This window comes from Petaurus breviceps, unplaced genomic scaffold (assembly GCF_028583685.1).
Source record: "Petaurus breviceps papuanus isolate PSGF00001 unplaced genomic scaffold, PetGlider_PUasm1.0 171, whole genome shotgun sequence".
Lineage (NCBI taxonomy): Eukaryota > Metazoa > Chordata > Mammalia > Diprotodontia > Petauridae > Petaurus > Petaurus breviceps.
Genome location: NW_027185754.1, coordinates 5,883,114 through 5,889,113, shown reverse-complemented (window position 1 = coordinate 5,889,113; position 6,000 = coordinate 5,883,114).

Here is a 6,000-nt window from a genome sequence, read left to right as displayed (position 1 = left end):
TATATATATATATATATATATATATATATATATATATATATATATATGTGCACACATTTGTATTACCTTAAAATATCCTCATCCTGAGAAAAGTTTCATAAGTTTCAGTGATCATTTTTCCATGTAGGAATGTAAATAGTTCAACTTTGATAAGTTCCTTATGATTTCTTTTCCCTATTTACCTTCTCATGCTTCTCTTGCTTCTTGCATCTGAATGTGAAATTTTCTATTGAGTTCTGGTATTTTCATCAACAATGCTTGAAAGTTCTCTATTTCATTGAATCACCTTATTTTCCCCTGAAACATGATACTCAGTTTTGCTGGGTAAGTGATTCTTGGTTTTAATCCCAGCTCCTTTGAGCTCTGGAATATCCTATTCCAAGCCTTTCAATCCCTCAGTGTAGAAGCTGCCAGATCCTGTGTTATCCTGATTGTATTTCCACAACATTCAAATTGTTTCTTCCTGGCTGTTTATAATATTTTCTCCTTGATCTGGGAACTCTGGAACCTGGCTATAATTCCTTGGAGTTTTCTTTTGGGGATCTTTGTCAAGAGGTGATTGGTGGATTCTTTCAAACTCTATTTTGACCTCTGATTCTAAAACATCAGGGCAATTTTCCTTGAGAATTTCTTTTTTTAAATCAATTCCTTTATTAACTTCTAGTTTACATCATTCATTTCTGCAAGATTTTGAGTGACAAATTTTCTCCCCATTTTTCCCCCAACCCACCACCCCAAAATAGCGATCCCACTGGATATCCCCTCCTCCAATCTGCTCTCTCCCATATCTTCTCCCATACTCCCTCCAACTTTTGAGTAGGGCACAGTGTATTTCTATGCCCCAGTGCCTGTATATCTTATTTCCAAGTTACATTTAAAATAATATTAATAATAGTGTGTGTATATATATATATATAAACATTTGATTTTAAAGTTTTCAAATCCAGATTCTTTCCTTTCCTTCCTCATCACACACCCTTACTGGGAAGATAAACAATTTAATATAGGTTGTACATGTGTAGCTAATGCAAAACATTTCCAAAGTGGATATATTATAAAAGACTGACTATATTTCCCTCCCTCCTATCCCACCTCTCACTTGTTCTGTTCTCTACTTTGATCCTGTCCCTTTTCAAAAATGGGTGCTTCCAACTTACCCCCCCCCCAACCTGCTCTCTCATCCCCTTCCCCCCTACTCTCATGTTGGGTGAGATACTCCATTTAGTGTGTATGTCATTCTCTCCTTAAGACAAATTCAATGAGAATAAGGTTGACCCATTCCCTTTTGCCTTCTTGTTCTTCCCCTCCAGTGTAACCATTTTCCATTGCCTATTTTATGTGAAATAGTTTACCACATTCTGTCTCTCCCAATCTCCTCTCATTATATTCCTCTCTCACCTCTTAATTTCACCTTTTATGTATCATCTCTTCTTATTGAATTGGTCCTGTGCCCTCTACCTATGTGTACTATGTGTACCTAGATGACGTTGGCTCCCAGACCACTGCACTGGCCACTTCCTGCCGGCCTGCTGGGCTGTCCTCAGTAGGAGGTTAGCTTCTCTGTGTCATTTTGTGAGTTCTGTAGCCCCAAAGTTTGTTCAGAGTCACCTTTAACATGAATTGGAGATGGTGGGAGCTGTTGTCCCGTGGAAGTCTTGTTTTTACTACTCCATCTTGATTGAGAATTTCTTGAAGGATGATTTATTTATAGGTTCTTATTTTGATCATGGCTTTCAGGTAATACAATAATTTCTAAACTATCTCTCCTGGATCTATTTTCCAGGTCAGTGGTTTTCTCAATGAGATATTTCACATTAACTTCTATTTTTTTTTCATTTGTTTGGATCTGTTTAATAGTATCTTGATTTCTCATAAAGTCACTAGCTTTCATTTGCTTCAGTCTAATTCTGAAGGAATGATTCTCTTCAGTGAGCTTTTGAGATTCTTTTTCCATCAGGCAAATTTGGCCTTTTAAGGCATTCTTCTCCTCATTGGTTTTTGTGCCTCTTTTGTCATTTGACTTAGTCTATTTTTTACAGTGTTATTTTTTTCAGTCAGGTTTTTGACTCTCTTTTCATGAATTTCTTGCATCATTCTCATTTCTCTTCCTAATTTTTGCTCCACTTCTCTTATTTGGTTTTCAAAATGCTTCTTAAGATCCTCTATTGCCTGTAATCAATTCATATTTTTCTTGGAAGCTTTTGGTACAGGAGTTCTGACTTCATTGTCTTCCTCCTGTTCCATGCTTTATTTCTTTTTGTCCCCAAAATAGGAATCTAAAGTTGGATTGCTGTGCTTGCTTTGCTTCCTTTGCTTGCTCACTTGGGGCCACTCAATTACTTGACTTTTGATGTTCTTGCCACAGTAGAACTCTGCTTCCAGAGAGGGGAGTTTTGTGCCAAATCACTGTGGTTTTTACAGCTGCCAGAGCTATTAGCTGGGTGCCCTCTTTGAAGCCTCCACTGGCTCTGGCACCTGGTCATATACCCCAGGACCTCCACCCTAGACAGCCATCCAGATCCAATCAGGTTAAAGCAAAAGCGATTATCCCTTGGAATGGTCCCTTGGTCCCTCTACAATCTGCAGGCCAGGAGCTCTGAATCAGCCATGTGACAGCCAACGTACCTCAGCCACTTCTCCCTCCAGGGGCAGAGGCTGGACAGCACTCCTGGACACCCCTCCCAGAACCTCTGTTCCCACAAATTCCACAGTGACCTCTCACTTTGTCTTTGGCATTTATGGGTTGATAATTCTGGAAACTGCCACAGCTGCTGGTGATCCACTCTCCCAAAGTCCCTCCAGCCTCAGCTGGTCATGGCCACCCTGGGGCTAAAACCGCGGGCTCATGTGGGGCTGGGCTCTGATCTCAGTGAGCTGAAAAGGACCCTTCCTTCCAGCCTGTTGGGCTACCTTCAGTGAGAGATTTCTCTCTGTCACTTTGTGGGTTCTGTAGCCTTGATGTTTGTTTAGAGTCATTTTTATAGGTATTTGAGGTAGCTGTGGGGGGAGCACATGAAATTTTTCTACTTCTACACCACCATCTTGGATCTTCCCACCTAAATTAAAAAGTTTTTGTACAAACAAAACCAATGCAACCAATGTTAGAAGGAAAGCAAAAGCTGGGAAACAATCTTTATAGAAAGTGCCTCACTTCTCAAATATATAGGGAGCTGAGTCAAATTTATAAGAATACGAGCCATTCCCCAAATGATAAATGGACAAAGCTATGAACAGGCAGTTTACAGACAAAGAAGTAAAAGTTATCCATACACAGATGAAGTGCTCTAAGTCACTTTTGATTAGAGAAAAGTAAATTAAAACAACTCTGAGGTACCACCTCATACCTATCAGATTGGCTAATATGACAAAAAAAGAAAAATGATAAATGTTGGAGAGGAAATTTGCAGGAAAATTGCGATGCTAATGCAGTGCTGGTAGAATTGTGAATTGGTCAAACTATTATGGAGAGCAATAGGGAACTATGCCCAAAGGGCAACCAAATTTGATCCAGCAATACCATTACTAGGTCTTCATCCAAAAGAGATCATAAAAAAGAGAAAAGGACCTACATATGCAAAAATATTTATATCAGACCCATTCATAGTGGCAAAAATGTTGGAAATTGAGGGGACACTCATCAGTTGGGGAATGACTGCACAAGCTGTGGTATATGAATATAATGGAATACTATTGTACAAAAACAAAGGATAAACAGGCAGATTCCAGAAAAACCTGGAAAACTTGTACAAGCTGATGCAAAGTTAAATGAGCAGAACTGGGAAAACATTATACACAGTATTAGCAACATTGTGCAATGATCATCTATGAATGATTTGGCTTTTCTCAGGAACACAATGATTCAAGACAAGTACAAAGGACTCTTGAAGAAAAAATACTATCCATATCCAGATAAAGAACTGATGGACCTGAATGCAGATTGAAGCATTTTTTTTCACTTACTTTAATCTTTCTTGTGCTTTTTTTTTCCTTTCTGATTTTCTTCTATCACAACTGTGACTAATATGGAAATATTTTTACATGATAGCACACATATAAACTATATCAAACTGACTATCATTTTCAGAAGAGGGAAGGGGAGGAGGGGAGGGGAGTGAAGGAAGGGAAGGAGGGAGAAAAAATTGGAAGTCACAATTTTGTAAAAATGAATGCTACAAATTTTCTTGATATGTAATTGGGGAAAATACTATTTAAGCAAAAAATAGTTTAAAAGGTTTCAATCCTATAAAAAGTCAATTTTTGTGCTGAAGGTTTTGGCTCAAATGCAAGCTATTTTCTTTTTCTTTTCATTAGGTCACATATCATTGTTTATTTGTTGATCTTGGTTCAATCTTTCCTTTCTCTTTTCATGTCTGATAAGAATCCTCCATGATTCTGCCTAAAGTTTTTTGTTTGATTGTGTGTTTGTTCTCATATGTGATCTTATCTTCTTCTTTACATGTAATATTTTCTTTTTGTCTTGGGAAGCCTGAAACTTGTCAACTACATTTATGCATGAGTAAATCTCAGGTTCCTCCCAGTACCATTCTATGGATCTTTAGGAATCTGCTCTTTACCCTCTGCTTCTAATGCTTCAGGACAATTGTCTTTTGTCATCTCCTGAAATATGGCATTCACGGATTTTGTTTCATCAAATATTGTTTCCTGATAGACATCATTCTTAGATTATTCTAATTCATCTTTCAGAGACATTGTTTTTGATTAGAGGCATTTTATATGATCTTCTAATTTTGCTCTTTTGCCATTGCTCTAATAATCCATGCTATAGGGGCGGCTAGGTGGTGCAGGGAGTAAAGGGCTGGGCCCGGAGTCAGGAGGACCCGAGTTTGGTTCTGGCCTCAGACACTTAACACACACACACACACACACACACACACACACACACACACACACACCCCAAAAAACTAGCCGTGTAACCTTGGGCAAGTTACTTAACCCCAATTGCCCTCCAAAAAGCAAAACAATAATAATAATCCATGCTACATCATTAAATTTTCAAATACTCTTCATTTCATTTTAGGGCATGCACCACTGCATTAAGACATTTTGTCTTTGGTTCTAAGCCATAAAATTTCCTTTTTAGGCCACTAAGAACACTAATCTAATTTATTCCTTCAGTTTCTTATAAGGATTTCTAAACATTCTGAGGGTTCTAATAGCCATTCTATTCTATTTTCTGTGTTCTTGAAGTAATTGCAAAAAAAAAAAGTCTTCTTCTTGAAATTTTTCCTAGCATAGGCTTATCTGATAGTATTTCTGTATTATATTAGGCATCGTTCTTGGCTGATCATTTCCTCAGTCTTTTTAATAGGCTTTATAGAAGTGTTTTCTTTCAATTTCCTCTGTTGTTCTTTTAATGTACTTGGCACTTTTCTAGTTTCCTTAAAATGATGAAGAAGATCTGGACTTACACCAAATACTCACTCCTGCAAGTTGCCAGAAGTTCTCTATAGATTATCCTTTTAATAGTTCTGTGGATAAGGGAATAATAATAGAATATAATAATTCTGCAGATATGGGAGAGTCAATGATTACTATATTAATATTTTCTCACTCTTGTTATTAATATGGCTGTAATTTCCCCCCAAGAATTCAGTACCCGCTTTTTAAAATATTTTAAGAATTCATTCCTTATTGCCTTTAAAATTTTTTAGCCACGGCCAAACTCCTACTGCCTATCCTTGGTCTAGTTCCACTACTCTCCTACACTTTTTTTCCTTTAGTGCCATTTTTACTTCCTCATGCAGCACATCTGGGATTGTGCTGTTAGATTTCCAATGCAGTGGCTCAATTATCAGTGATGTGGATAATAGTTTTTTCTAGTAATCTTGACAGATCTTTTCCGTATGTTGGGTCTGTTTGTCCTCTTACTTCCAGTTTCATACTTCAATGCACTTAGGATGAGCTGAATTAATTAGGTCTGTTGCTAAGGTTTCTGTAAACATGTTTATATTCTTTCCATGATTCTCATTGTTTTAAGAG